Source organism: Ciconia boyciana, chromosome 9 (genome assembly GCF_034638445.1).
Source record: "Ciconia boyciana chromosome 9, ASM3463844v1, whole genome shotgun sequence".
Lineage (NCBI taxonomy): Eukaryota > Metazoa > Chordata > Aves > Ciconiiformes > Ciconiidae > Ciconia > Ciconia boyciana.
In genome coordinates, this window is record NC_132942.1 from 38,219,799 (window position 1) to 38,235,613 (window position 15,815).

Consider the following 15,815-nt stretch of genomic DNA (forward strand, 5'->3'; position numbering starts at 1 on the left):
TAGAAATAAATTTATATTTTATGAATATTTATTTTTGAGTAGTTTAGAATATGAGAATGAGAGCTAGAACAAAAAATGAATCAAATGCTTTAAGTTTAAAAAAACCAAACACCTGCAAATAGGGGACACTTGTAGTTTATTATTGTTTTAATTGCATACTCAGCCAATATACACGCTCAGCTTTTGACTTAAGAATCTTTCTTTTCAGTAAGATCAGCAGCTGTAGCACACCACCACTCCCAACCCCAAGCCAGTGCTGTCATTTCTAGAGATATAAGAAGTCATCTAGTTTTCAGAATGGGGGGATAGTACATGAATTAGTATAATTGCATGCAATATATGCAAATTATATTTAAAATAAAATGACACCTCATATACATATAATCATGATACATATATTTAGATGCGATATATATAAAGTGAAGTATTCCATCTATTTTGTTTAGATGAGGTCTGATTCACAGTACAGTTAGGCAATTAGAGTTATCCAGTGATTCCTTGGAAACAAAATTTATGCACAGTTTATTATCTTCTGCAACTTGACATTCATTATAGGGATAAATAATTTAGGCCGGTTCTCCCACATAGTGCATCCATGCTATATAAGAAATAGAAGATTGGTTCTCTTTCTTTTCCATGCTCACTGTCCAGGAAGGCCCTTCTGCTCGGTTGCTAAGTCAACACAAATCAAACATGATAATACAAGTTTGTCCTTTATGTTTCATTGCACATGCTTCACCCTATTACCCAATGTCCTTTTGTTGGTGCTGGGAGCTCTTTATCTTGGCAACTAAGGTATTTTTTGGTTCTGTACTTGATATTAAAGTCCAAACTAATCACAATGATGCACAGATTTAAGGTCATTCTAGCTTTTAAATGCTAATTGTTCTGCCAGCAGTTCTCATTTACAAGGACTTTTAAAGGCCACTCACACATTCTATAAGATTCAATAGTTGGACATTTTCTGAAACCAATTAAGAAATATAACTGGTCTTAAAAAAGAAGCCATATGCATATTGTCCTAGGCTGCTTCTTTCACTGTAAGCAGATTTATTTAAAAGCCATTTTAATGAAGTCGTGAAGGTTTGGAATCTATTTAAGATTATACTTTCTTTTTTTCCTAAATGGTTTTATTTAGCAGAAGAAACCACAGAAACTATGATCTCCTTTTTTCTTTCCCTCCCCACCTTTTCCTCTTACTGAAGGAGGTACAAAATAATGATATCTGTCTTAAGTGATTTATTTCTTCTTTTTTATTTTTACTTAATCTGTTCATTAGACATCTAAAAATGGAGTTTATTAAATATATATTTTTTAAAAAAATGTAGATTTCAAAGTACCTTCAAGCTTTCAGAAACAGTATGTCTGTGAAGGTTTTTCTGATTGTGAACATGCAGGATATAATTATATGTCCCTGAAGATAAAATGTGGTACCTGTTTGGCTGATGTTCAGTCAAGACTCCTTGGAGTTTTGTGGAAATCCACAAATGGCTGTCAGGACCACAATTTTCAGTTGAGTTTTTCTATATGTGCTTTTTTGTTGTTCTGAAAGGCATAAACAGAACTTTAAAATCGCGTATTAGGGACATACTCATAAAAATACTAATATTAAAAATTGGAGTAGAAAAGGACCACCTCAGTGAGTCCATTCCTGCAGCAAAAAGCAATTGGATTACCACTAAATTATTTATAAATATATTTTCATTTATTGAATGTCAACAGCATACTCCCTTTGCTAATGCTGCACAGAACTCTAAATACAGCGGTGGTATTTTCATAGGAAAACTATTAATGTAAAAAAAAAATCTGGAGTCAGAAATGAAAGTACAGAGGACAGTCTTAGCTTGTGGGAGTAGATCTTATAGTTACGCTTCCATACATTTGCAGGAAGTGGAAAAACAGTTGACTAGCTGGACACTGTGACCAAGATTGTGTAGTGATGATTTAGTTGAGTTCATCTGAACTGGATGCTAAAAATATGCTGCTTCGTGAACTGCTACTAATTGCCTCCAGCGTACTTTGCTTTCCCTTCTACCTAAGTCACAAACCTTGAGGTCAGATGCAGTGTCAAAAATCATAGAATCATAGAATCGTTTAGGTTGGAAAAGACCTTTAAGATCATCAAGTCCAACTGTTAACCTAGCACTGCCAAGTTGTCTGCTAAACCATGTCCCTGAGCACCACATCTACACGTCTTTTAAATACCTCCAGGGATGGTGACTCAACCACTTCCCTGGGCAGTCTGTTCCAATGCTTGATAACCCTTTCAGTGAAGAAATTTTTCCTAATATCCATGGATGCATCTTGCAGGTGTAGGGAAGAGAGAGAAACAGAAACTACCTGTGCTGGGTCCTGTAGCAGTGGTGGGTACTACAAAACAGAAAAGGAAGATCCTGATCCTGTGAGTAAATTTTCCTCTCAGATTTCATGGTTATAGGGAAGCTTATTTCAGTTCCCAGCATGGAGGGAGGAAGTGAAAGCAAACAGCAGTGGTTAGAGGAAGCTATGAATGTTCTTTTCTCCTACTGCATGTTGTTACTCATTTACCTTTTGCTATATATATATGAATGTTGGGCCCAGCTGCCTTACTTCCTAAGGGCATCTGTGAAATGGGTTAATATTTGTTCAGCAGCACAGTCTGAATTGTGAATCCTTTTCATTAAGTTATATTTAGTAGTGAAATCTCTGTCATGCTGCTGTGCATTGTGTTAAAGCTCCTTGCTCTGCGTGAGTGTGCACCCAGCCCAGAAGAGAAATACAGCAAGCTGAACAGCAGATGTAGTGTGTGAGAAAGATGAGTACATTGCAGGCAGAAGTCCAAGAACAGTTTGGAGAAAAGTGCAAAAATGAGCTGGGCAACAACATGTTTCTTGCCAGGTGGAATGCAAGCAAAGAGACTTGTGAAAAAGGAGAGAAATACATCGAAAAGAACAAGGTGGATTGAATGACCTGTGGAGTAATATGAGGAGCAATTGCTTTGTGCTGTTAAATATGTTAGCTTTTAGTTTGTTTTTCAAATTTTTGTAAATTAAATGTGAATTGCAATTGTCTGGACTCTGTCAGTTTACTAAAATATGTTTAACAAACACACAGAATTCTTCAAAGTTTTAGGAAGTTTATTGCAAATGTAGTCCTTCCTTTTCATTCTTCTCCTCTTACAGAACTGCACACAGTTCCCTTAGGTGCTTGCAAGACAAATGTGAGTACATTCTGATATTCAGTACTGATATTTGCTTCTGTTATGTTGTCATGCTGAGTATGATTCTGTACTGTACTATGCTATTGCTATATAGATATTACTCTTCTGTGATCAGCGTGTTATGATAGTCCTTTTTGGTGTAATATAGTTAGAAGCTCGAACTGTGTAAGTATTAAGTAGAACTGGTGAGAAAATTAAGTTCTTTGCTGTAAGAAAATGTTACGGTTTAGGTATGTGGTAAAGCAGTGATCCTTTCAATGCTGTGGTTTAAAACCAAATAACAGTGTGGAGACTGAATGGATTTGGATACCAAAACACTTTAATCACAGATATGTGAAATTTTACTAATGACATAATGTCACTTTCCAATAGGAGAGATTGCACAGTCGGCCTAGAAATTGGGCAGGTTAGCATAGTGGTTCCTTACTCAATTTCCCTGTTCTGTGGGAGAGATGATACAGTCCAGGAGAGAAGTTGGGTGGGTTAGTGTGGTGGATCCAGCTGTGCTATGTGTAGTCCTGGCTCAGTCATGGGCTCCTCTGGGTAGTTCTCTACTTCCCGAGTGCCCAAAAGGTTGAAGAGGTGGTCCCAGATCCTGGTACAGGGTTGTGGGGTTCTCCCACCAGAGTTGTTCAGGTACCCGAGGTATTGAAAAGATGGTCCCAGCTGCTAGTAGTGATTCCATGTGATGTGTAGTCATGGTGCAGGGTCATGGGTTGTGGACACCTTCTCCCTCTTCCCCCCCCTCGCCCCCCACATCATTTTACTATTCTTGCTGCCTTAAGTGTCCCTAGTTTATAGAATTGTGTAGGGAATACCTCATCGGTCATTAGTCTGTTCAAACTCTGGTGTCATTTTCTGAATTGCTGTAGCTGTTGCTGTTGCTCTCAATGTTCTTGTTCTGGACACCTCTGGTCATGTTTGCACTTCTTTACAATCAACAGGTAGCTTGTATAGTTTATCTGTTTTCTTGAGCACACCAAAACTATTCTGTAGTTTGGGGCAGGTGACGGATCATATTTTGTCCACTTCTGCAGCAAAAAAAGTTCACAGGCTTATCCTAACATTTATACTGCAACCTCAGAATTGGTTGAGTTCCAGATTTGAACATGTTCCTGGGTCTCATGAGCACACATGGCTGGCTGTTGTCTGCATGGGGTCTTTGCTTTCCTCCCTCCCCCTTTTTTTTATTATCACCCTGCCCTCCCCCACGTTACCTGCATTATGCACCTACTGATCCATGAGAGTTACTCACAACTGAATATAGGCTGGAACTGACATGGAACTTTTACAAATCCTGTCACAATTTCTTTCCATTTTCTGTCTGTAGTGTAATAGCATGTACTTCTGATGTGACCTAGTGCATTCCTGGCCATCCTAAAATCTCTTCATAAAAGCTAGCTAAAGTGTTTACACTGGCTTTATTTCATCCGATTCCAAATCTGGTTAGAATGTATTAATGGAGACTGCAGCTTAGACTGATGTGAGTGCTATACACTGCGGAAGCTGTATTGGTTCTGCCATGTCGTAGCTGAAATCCATGGTATAGATCCAATAGGTGTTAGGGCCTTAGTCTTCACAGTTTTGCTGTACCTTATCCTTTTATAGCTGTGCAAGTGAGTATAGTGCTGACAAGTCAAGAATAACAGTGTTACTCTTCCCAGGTGCAAATGACTCCAAAAGGTTGGAAGTCACTGGAGAGTAAGACCCTCTGTGAATAGCAAAGGAGTTGTATTTTATGCTGACTTTGACTCATGACTTAGAAGTTAATGAAACCATTCAAGTTGAGTACTTTAATCTCACAAATTGGTTATCACAGCCTTGTGGCCACTTCTTGTTTTATAATAAAGCATAACACAAAATATCTGTGAAGACTTACAAAATTAAACTAAGGGAAATATGTGCAATTTTGAGCTCATTAGGAGCAATTCATATTTTCATCTGTCTCATTAGAGATGTTTTCATGAACTAGGAAAGCACTTTTGAATCTGTGATTTTTAATTTCCCTGCCAACTGGCGTGAGCTTTTTGGGATTGTTATTTTCTTTTCATTTATTTCAAAATGTTAAAAGGAGGAGAAAAAAAAAAAACACCACAGGAGAAATGAGAAGAAAAGCAAGGCACTAAGAAACAAGTGAACTGCATGAATGTGATAAGAAATACTATTTTATAGTAGGATTGTTCAATATATATATCCTTTTTGGCACTTTGATGACAGTGTATGGAAATAGAGCATACTGGTAATGGACTCAGAAGGTACGGTTCAGGATTGGAGATGCACAGGTGAAGCACATCATCTTGAAGAATGACACTTGACTTGGTGCTGTTATGTATATTTTTTGGAAAAAGTGACAGATTTCCTTAAGCCAGATATAACTTCAGTCTAACTGTACTTTTACTGTACAGGATAGAACTGTTTGACCTTTGGTAGTGTTGACAGTAAACCATTTACAATCTTTTTGTTTGAAGAATGTAGGGGAAGCATAAGTACTCATTTCATAGAACTGTAATGACTAACCACAACATGCTTCAGATAGTGCTATACACATAATACTAGAGATCAACTTCTCTTTAAGTGTTAGGGTTTCAAGTTTTTTTTTTTAAGGTAAATATTCAGGAATCTATAGTTACATTTATTACTCTTGAAGTCTAATGTAATGTCTGAGAGAACTCTGGAGAAGAAAACTGTGGTCTTCCATTTCTTTGCATGAGACTGCTGTCCATACAGTAAAATGAGTTTCTCTGTTGTGTCATTAATCCTAGCTTTAACCTTTATGTTGAGGTGATTTCCCTGCCAAATCAGTCCTTCATTTTGGTCTTAACTTTGATCATATGATTGCTGATTGCAGACAGTGATGGTGATTTTAGTGATGGGATGGTCTGCAGTTTAAAGAACTACCACACTATGCATTGTAATACAGTTTTGCCTAAACAAATCTTGGCAATTTCATGAATCTTAATCTGTGTGATTTTCAAATTTTTAAGTTTAATGGTTTTGGTCCAATATTGCCCATTAATTTTCCTCATTTGTGGCATTCGTTACGGAGAAAGCACTTCCCTTAATCAATTAAAAGTCATTTTTAAAAATCTGAACTAGCCTCCTTCACCTTTCAAAATGATTGAACGTAAAAATGACTTGTATAGAGCCTTCTCACTTGGCAACCAGATTTTCAGGAGATTCTTTGCATTGAACATGCCCCATACCTGCAGTATAATACCACCTTACAGTTAGGCCTGCAGAAGCTGAACAGTATTTTGCTTGGAAATAAGCACCCTGGTAGATGCTGATGTTGTGCATGTACCTGTTTCAGGCATGTAGTAGTTCCTACATATATCCTACATGATCAAAGCCACAGTCTGTGAAATAATTGAACCACAGAACCTTTTGGTGTAATGAAAAAAAAAAAAAAGGAAATAAATAATTTATGTGATTTAAAACTGATGTCAGAATGAAGCCACAAGGGCAAGCTTAAGTCTGGAATTTTCCGTCTCAAATATTTGACTGAATGCAATTTGGATGTGAAGATTGGATTGCTTTTTTTAATCATAGAATCATAGAATGGTTTGGGTTGGAAGGGACCTTTAAAGATTATCTAGTGCAATCCCCCTGCCATGGACAGGGACATCTTTCACTAGGTAGGTCGCTCAAAGCCCCATCCAACCTGACCTTGAATGCTTCCAGTGACACAAATGTATTGCTGTTGGTGGTGCCAATGGAAGCTACAAAACAGTGGTGCTTCCTCAAACTCTGATCAATAGAAAATCTCCTTGAGAAAATACTTCAGGTATCTTTTTCTATTCAGCCTTCAGGTTTTCTGCTTAGATTGCCAGAAAGGTTGTCTTTTAGTGCTAGTTGTGATGATGGTTTCTGTGATGCAGATATCTTCCTGTTTATGAGCTGAACAGAGGCTGCCAATTTATGTCATGGAGATCACCAAACAACCATTACGCATGTCACTGACTTATACGTGTGCAGCTGCATGCCCATACTACACATGACATAACCATACACTACATTTTTTTTTCTTTTTAATTTCTTTCTTTATAATTTGCCATCTCCGTGTGGTAACCACAGGCTGGAAAATACTGAAACATCATGGGGTAATTCCTTTGTAAATATCAGCTTTTTCATAGTAACAAGCTATCAATTTCTGTTGTCACAAGTGTCTTCACAGTAAATCTGTCTCTGAATGTTTTGCTTTAATTTGCTTATGAGCTACAGTTAGCCCTCGCATAGGAGGTATTTGCTTTTCAGAAGAAAATGCATTGTGCATTGTATCTTAAAACATGTTGCTGGAAATATGCATATGGTGGTTAAACAAAGTTTAAAAGAAGCTGAGCCCTCCTCTCCATTGTAACATGTTGAGTTTCTTAAACTATTTTTGAGGTCTTGCCATACAGCATAGATTAAAATGCCTGCTATTTCCTGTTTTTTCAAAACATATAGACATAAATCTGTCATACACTGCAACTCAGTTCAGTATTATACACTGAGAAAATTAACTCAATAGCCATATAATCTTACTTTGCAGTATAACTGAACTGCAGAAAACATTTCTGGAAGTACATAGATTTAGGGATCAAATAAAATTTAAGTGTCCTGATATGTAGGAGTTTATGAAGGCACAACTTCTTTGTTGAGAGGCATTTTTCCTTTTATTAGTTCATGTAAAACTCATCTTTCTTTTTAACTGTAGTTCATTTCAGCTTTCACTCTCCATAGGATAAAAGTTTGATTTTTTTTTTTTCCCTCATAACCTTTGTTGGGATTATTGTTTAATTGAAAATTTCACCACAATTAATTTAATAGACATTTAATTTACTTTCTATAAATCTCATTGTGATTTTTTTTTCTACTGGGAAAATGTATATTCTGTCTCAAAATATGACAATCTGGTTAGGTATTAGAATTTGTGATATTTTAAAAACTCAAATTACAGTAGTATGCTTCTTGCATTTATTCAGCAAGGCCTAAATACATGTGTGTATTCTACTGCCTTAAAGGGCAACTGGGAGAGACATACGGGTTGGTGCCTTTCTTAGCTTACTACAGGATAGCTTTATTTTTATGTAGACATAATTTTTTAATAGTTTTTAATATTTTTATTAGCATTATTGTTGAGTTTGGTTGAAAACTTTTATATCTATATATACCAACATCTTGTACTTACAGTGAGTACTCATGTGCAGAAATAAATTTTCATTTTTGAAGCTTGTCCTAGTGTCCTGGTTTTGGCTGGGATAGAGTTAATTTTCTTCCTAGTAGCTGGAATAGTGCTGTGTTTTGGATTTTAGTATGAGAATAATATTGATAACACGCTGATGTTTTGGCCGTTGCTAAGTAGTGTTTACATTGGTCAAGGAATTTTTTAATTTTTTTTTTTTTTCCTTCAGCTCCCCATGCTCTGCCAGGTGCCCAAGAAATGGGAGGGGGCACAGCCAGGACAGCTGACCCCAACTGGCCAAAGGGCTATTCCATACCATGTGATGTCATGCCAGTATATAAACTGGGGGAGTTGGCCGGGGGGTAGCAATCGCTGCTTGGGGACTGGCTGGGCATCGGTCGGCGGGTGGTGGTGAGCGGTTGTATAATTTTTTTTAAAAATTATTATTATTATCATTTTTTCCCCCCCTTTTTTCCCTCCCTTGGGTTTTGTTCCTCTCTCTCTCTCTCGTTGTTTTCCTTCTCATTATAATTCATTATTATTATTACTATTATTTTGTTCCAATTATTAAACTGCTCTTATCTCAACCCACGAGTTTTCTTACTTTTGCTCTTCCGATTCTCTCCCCCATCCCACCAGGGGGGAAGTGAGCGAGCGGCTGCGTGGTGCTTAGCTGCCGGCTGGGGCTAAACCACGACACCTAGTATACAGAACCAGCATAAAATGCGTCATTCAGGTAAGCCTAAAAGTTCTGAAGTTCTTTTCCCAGATCAAAGATTATGTAGTACTATAGAAGCTGTAATATTCTTTTTACAATAAAAATGTTAAATAGAAATCTTATTCACAAAAATGGTCCTGTTGCCAGGCTCTCGTCACAGACTTTGGGCTAACCTGAAAAGTCATTATCTTACTTTTTGTGTAATGGATGTGCACTACATACAGTGATTAGGGTGCTGTTCCAGGTCTGGAAAGGGCTATGAGTATGATCATCTAGTTAAACTTCATAAAACAGTATCAGCCTAACTGCATGCCTTTCTGCTAATGTGTTATCTTTTATCTGAAATAGATTGAGTTACAATGTAATGACAACTAATCGTTTGTGTTGATCCCGCTGTGAATACTTAAGAAAATAAAATATTTTAATTCCTTCACGGGACGCAGCTTCAAGGAATGGAGAATACCTAAAGCTGCTTTAGGTAATAGTGCTTTCTTTTTCCGTGAATGCGTACTTGCTTTTAAGTGCTTTCATGGTAGTTCAGACTAAATCACCTTAGTTCACAGCATGTGCTGGTGGTTTGCACACAGTGCTATATGTTTTATATGACCTCAGTTGGTGAGCAATAACTTATTAATTTCAGTAACTTGAGCACTTGTGATACTCTAAACATAATTTTAGATTAGTCTGAGATTTTATAGTTTAAAAAAAGTTCCACCTGCAGCTATTTAAATGTTAGGAAGCAATCAATGTGTATCATGTGCTTTTAATGAGGAACATACTGAAGAGGTATATTAAATTTTTGAACCTTCTTCAGCTTTCCAGTAGATACCAAGGGATAATGGCATACTGAGTGCTTTGTAGACAACTGAAGGCATTAATAAGGAACACAAAATAGAATGAGTTGCATTCATCTTAGTGTAATTAAATATAAAACCAGTTCAGGTTATGAGTGGTCTTTGAATTGCTGAGAGCAACTGAGACCCAAATGCTTGTTAATAAAAGATCTGAAATAATCTTTGCTATGTTTTAGCTTTTCTTATTGTAAATTACCATCATTGTCACCTTAGTTTTTCTTGACTAAATGTAAACATTGGCATATAAAATCTATGTATTTTTGTTAATGGAAGAGATAATGGCCAATTGGTCCCTAATCAGCTTCTCCTCTGTTCTGCTTAGGATTTTGTATCTATCATACTGTTCTGTCATTTTTTTTCAGACTGAAGAGAACTAGGCAGTTGAATCATTTCTTGTGCAAAACCAATTTGTCTGCTGGTGATTGTTCTTCATAGTGACGTTTCAATTCCCATGTTACGTTTTTGAGGGTGGGACCAGAACTACACCTAAAACCTGAGTGCACCATGGGTTTACACTGACATAGTGTTACTATGTCTATTCTGTTCTGTTCCTTTTCTCCAGTAATTTAAAATACTTGATGTGTTGTTTTGACTGATACTGAACATTAACTGACATTTCCATAAGCTTACCTACCCCATATCTTGCTCCTGTAAATCAGCTCATGAATGCATGAGTGCATATAGCTAAAATCTGTCATTGGGCTTGTTTATCCCAGTGTGCGTTGCCTTCTCTCTTCTTTTAGCGTGGTGGGGTTTTTTTGTTTGGTGGTTTTTTATTTTACACCACATTTGAATAGATGAGTCGGAATTGTTTGAGGCATTCATTAGGCTCATCAAAACTTCCATTACAACAGCCTTCCTTATTTTCTGATAGTATGAATCAGCATTAGCAGTTGGCATCATTAAGGTCTCTGTGAGTATTTGGAAAATATTTTACTCATACCTCCACTTGTCCACACCTTGAAGTCTTGTTTGCAGCCATTGTATAAGATGTAACCTTGAATTTTGTGTTATGGAAATACGTATGAACTGTGACTCTGTAGCATGTACATGTGCTTTGCGGAAGTGAAACAACACAAGATGCAGGAATGATTTTATGAAAATAATACACCTCAGTAGAAACAATATGTATAGGAACTTTAAAGTTGCTTTTATTGTAGTATAGAGGGGTCTCTGACTTTAGTGCACACATTGCTTACTTTTGTGTGTTTTAATGTGTTGTGATTATTGCTTTCTCCTTTTTCTTCCCTTTTTTTTCATTATATTCACATAGTTTAATACAGTCAAGAACAGTACAGTTGTACTGAAGAACAGTGAGGGAGGAACCAGATACAATCTCCTAAAAAACCAAAATAAAATAGTGAACAAAGTAGTTATCAATAACTTTATCTTGTATATGCTACAGGAAGTCATCCTAAGGATGTATTTGCCTGAGAAGCCCTTGGCACTAGGCTGGGGATACACCCTAGGTAACCTATGAAGTTTATTACCCCGTATATCACAAGGCAGAGTCTTCAAATTTCTTCAGAATCTTGTGAAAGGGTTTATAGCGTAGCATCCCCTTTTGAATTTTAAGAATACAAAATCATTGTCTGTCAAGGAAAGGATTTATTTCTCCAAAGTGGTACTTCATTGAATTTAGGCTTTAAAAGTTGGAATCCTAAACTGTTGTAAAGATACCATCTAATCCTGGAGGCATTGCAATGGTAATACTGTGTATGTCTTTTTACACTGAAGCTCTTTAGGCATATTATATTTTGGAACATCTCAGCTTTGACAGGCCTGAGCAGATCAGGATTTATCCTCCATATCCCCTGGGATCCAAAAACTAGGCATTACTTTCCATAATGCCTAAGCAAGTACCTTTGTCCCTTAAGAAATATGAGGCCAGTAGTTGACTTTAAAGCAGAAAATAATGCTCAGTTGTATGTGTAGAAGAGCTGGTACTTTGTTATAATTTAGGGCAGCTGGCTCCAAAAGACAAACTGTGAGTGGTACGAACAGTTAGTTGGCAAATAAAAGGTAATGGAGAATGTTTTGGCTCTTAATTTATTCAGCATATTTCTAGCTTTTGTGAAGAGACTGCATTGAAATTCCTGCTGAATTTCGTGTTAGGGCTGAAAGTTGACAATACTAGCCTTTTTAGATACTACCTCCTGGCTGCATGAAAATTTTTGTGAAGTCCTCTGTTTAAGTTTTAAGTAGAAAGGGGGGAATTACACTAAAAAATACTGGTTTGAAGAAGAACTTGATGTTTCTTTACAAACACACATACACACAGAGTATATTTGTATCACAATAGGCAATTGTGTAAGTACAATGATGTGTAATTTATGTCTTTTCATCCTTGTTCTTGATCCTTAATCAGGGTTTTTAGCTGTTACTGTAATGAGAATAAATTAAGTAATAAGAATAAATTGCTTAAAAATACAACTAAAAAAAATTGTTGCTTTTGCATTTGTTCCCTGGTCAGCATGGGCCATTAGAGATACCAAGTAAAATACATAGTGGTCTTTAATGTTCTTATTATCAGAGTTGCATTTGTTAGAGTAATATGAAATCTATGCAAAGGATTTCTACTTTTACACAGACATTACTTCCCTGACCCTAAGCAGTCATTTTATTTCCATGACACTATGGTCCTAGTTCCCAAATTGTCTTTGTTACTGTTACTATTATTTATATACAGTACACACTTGTGGTTTTGTTTTATTGCTGGAAATTATGTGAAGCTTCTTTGATTTTTAGATATAATTATGGCCAAGATGTTTTTAAGCCACAGAAGGATGTTTCTTAGTGCAAATAAATGGAAGCCATTACATGGGTATCTGAACCTCAGATGCAATATCTAACCACACTCAAATTACATGTTCAAATCCCTGTTGGTCTGGTCTACTCGGTGAACAATGGTTATGCTCCTTTAAGTACTTAGTGTTATCTCATAAGCATTGTTCGACTGAGATTCTAACAAGGTTAGCCTCTGCTCTTAATGGACAATGCACCAGAGTTTAGTATGGTTTTGCATCCTTAATTAAATTGCAGACACAGATCTTCCCATGTATGTGTCTATTTAGCCACTATGGAATTTGCTACTATTTTCATAAAATAAATGATAGAAATTTAAAAAAGATTTTAGCTGAGATTAGGAATTGGTAAAACAGTGGGGATTCTATTTTTTTTATAAATTTTTTTTATTGCTATCAATTATCCAATAATTGAATTTAGTCTAAATGGGACGACATGAATTTTTCTAAAAGCACTCAGGGACCTAGAAGTTCAGAACTATGACTGAAGTTCAATGTCTAGTAGCCTGAAGAGCTGATCACAAGCAGGACCTGCAGATACTGTCATAATGCACATAATTTGTAAAATGTGAAACACAGATAGAAGAAAAATTTAAAAAAAAGTATGAAGGTCTTGCAGAGAAAGGGCAGCAGACTTCTGTGGTCTTTGGATCCTTTTATGAAACCTCAAACTCCATAATACAGTGAAAGACCTTTTGAATATCGTTATTTGACTTTGTCATTTGTCCTAGACCTGAACTCGTATTTTGTTCAATTTTCCTATGTGTCTAGGCAGGCTGTATACACACATGCACAGAGATATAAAGTAGAGGTTTTCTTTAGTTTATCTTTTGGAGTGAAAGTATGTTGCAAATGACTGTTGGACCATATGAGTATGTTCAAACAAAGTAATTTGTTTGAACCCTATTTCTATTGTGCTTTTATTAGTCTTTAGCTAGATTAGCTACTGGTTTTCATTGGGGAAGAATATGTTAAACACTTAACAATTTAAAGGAAGGAATAAGCATGCTGGGAGAGCAGTGAAAGACAATGCACTGGTAGGCTACAGATCCAACTCTGAAGGGGTAAAAAAAAAAAAAAAAGTGCTGGTTTTGGCTGGGATAGAGTTAATTTTCTTCATAGTAGCTACTATGGGGCTGTGTTTTGGGTTTGTGCTGGAAACAGTGTTGATAATACAGGGATGGTGTGGTTACTGCTGAGCAGTGCTTACACAGAGTCAAGGCCTGTTCTGTTCCTCACCCCACCCCACCAGCGAGGAGGCTGGGGGTGCACAAGGAGCTGGGAGGGGACACGGCCGGGACAGCTGACCCCAACTGCCCAAAGGGATGTTCCGTACCATATGATGTTATGCTCGGCATATAAAGCTGGGGAAGAAGAAGGAAGGGGGGGACGTTTGGAGTGATGGCATTTGTCTTCCCAAGTAACCATTAGGTGTGATGGAGCCCTGCTTTCCTGGAGATGGCTGAACACCTGCCTGCCCGTGGGAAGGAGTGAAGGAATTCCTTGCTTTGCTTTGCTTGCATGCACGGCTTTTGCTTTCCCTATTAAACTGTCTTTATCTCAACCCACGAGTTTTCTCACCTTTACTCTTCCGATTCTCTCCCCCATTCCAGTGAGGGGGGAGTGAGTGAGCGGCTATGTGGGGCTTAGTTCCCGGCTGGGCTTAAACCACAACAAAATAAAATTTAAAAGAATTCCTGAGGTGCTGATTCGTAGTTCATCAGTGCATCCACTGATATGACTTACTGGGACAGTAGAACCCTATATGAATGACACCTGGTCCTTCTAAGCAAGCAGGGATTTTCAGCATTGAGCAAAATTCCAGATCTCTTGTTCCACCTCAGAGGGCAAAGATGTTTTCCAGTAAAGGTGAAACTTCTAAGCAGTTATCTTTATGTTATTTTTGAGCTGACTTGCTCTAAAACCTTCAAAGCATCGTCTGCTCTAGAATTAGATGTCTTTGTTAGAATAATATGTGACACTTTGACGTACTTGCATTAGGGTTACTCATATCCTTTGTCTGTTTTCTTCCCCCAGGTCAGCTTAGGGTAGTAGAACAGGCAACGAGAAAAAGAGAGAAGTCCAATAATTTTCCTTACTCATAACCTTTGTAGTTTTCTTCCCCCTGCACCTCCTGCCTTCACTTATCTTCGCCGCCCATATCTACTGAGGGGAGACAGAAGAGGGGAAGAAGAGAGAGGAAATAGATGTTTTTCTTTAATTACATGCTGAAATTCTTTCTGAACACAGTGTATGCCATTCTGTTCTGATACAGTGATGAATTTCCAACTGAATTGATTGTAAGAGAATCTTGAAAAATGGGTGGTAATAAAATCTTGGAAAAGTAGAGTCCAAGCAGAGTTCTCCTAGGGAGCATTTGGAGTCAGAGGATTTCTTGATAGATGTGGGAATGGCAGTTCGGGGGGCTGTCATGTGAGGGGGCTGTCATGAGCATTCTGACAGAGTCAGTAAAGACTTTGCTTTTAAAACCAAGTTTATAAATGATACCTTCCAACAGAGAAGCAAGGTAAGAATACTTGTGCCTGAAGAATATGACACAATATATGCAGTGTTCACCATTAACAAGGCTGGTTTTATTTATGTAATATTGCTGATTTAGCCCTACCAGGAGAGAGAGGAGCAGGGAAGGAGGAAAAACAAGTAAGATTAGGGAAAATGCAAAATTAAGTTTATACAAATTAAACAAATGTTAATAATGCTGAACTGAACATAAAAATTGTTAGATTGATAAAGACACAGATAAATTAATCCCTGGCTCCACTGGAATTGTAATGGAATTACACTGTAAGAATAATTTTCCCCAGGAAAAGAATTAAAGCAAAGCTTCCTCTCAAAGGAAAAGAAAAATACCAAAAGAAAAGTAGCATCTGACACTGAGAAGAGAAATTGTCTTGTAAGACATGGGTGTTTACATTCATGACAGCCAAGTCTGTAAGCATGATTGTAAATATGACAATCATGACACTGTTGATTTGCGTGGTTAATATTAGTAATTATTTGTATTTAAACTGTCTTCCACCTACAGATCTCTCACTATTTGCAGTCATAAATTATT

General features: G+C 37.1%; 1 long non-coding RNA gene across 1 annotated transcript in view; it reads left to right on the forward strand.

The window, feature by feature from the left end:
• Positions 1 to 15,815, forward strand: part of LOC140657082 (uncharacterized) — a 201,983-nt gene that overhangs the window by 78,431 nt on the left and 107,737 nt on the right. Inside the window, exons 6-8 of the long non-coding RNA XR_012044210.1 lie at positions 2,311 to 2,401; positions 3,162 to 3,199; positions 9,003 to 9,099. This is a non-coding gene — a long non-coding RNA (uncharacterized lncRNA). The remainder of the gene's footprint in view (positions 1 to 2,310; positions 2,402 to 3,161; positions 3,200 to 9,002; positions 9,100 to 15,815) is intronic.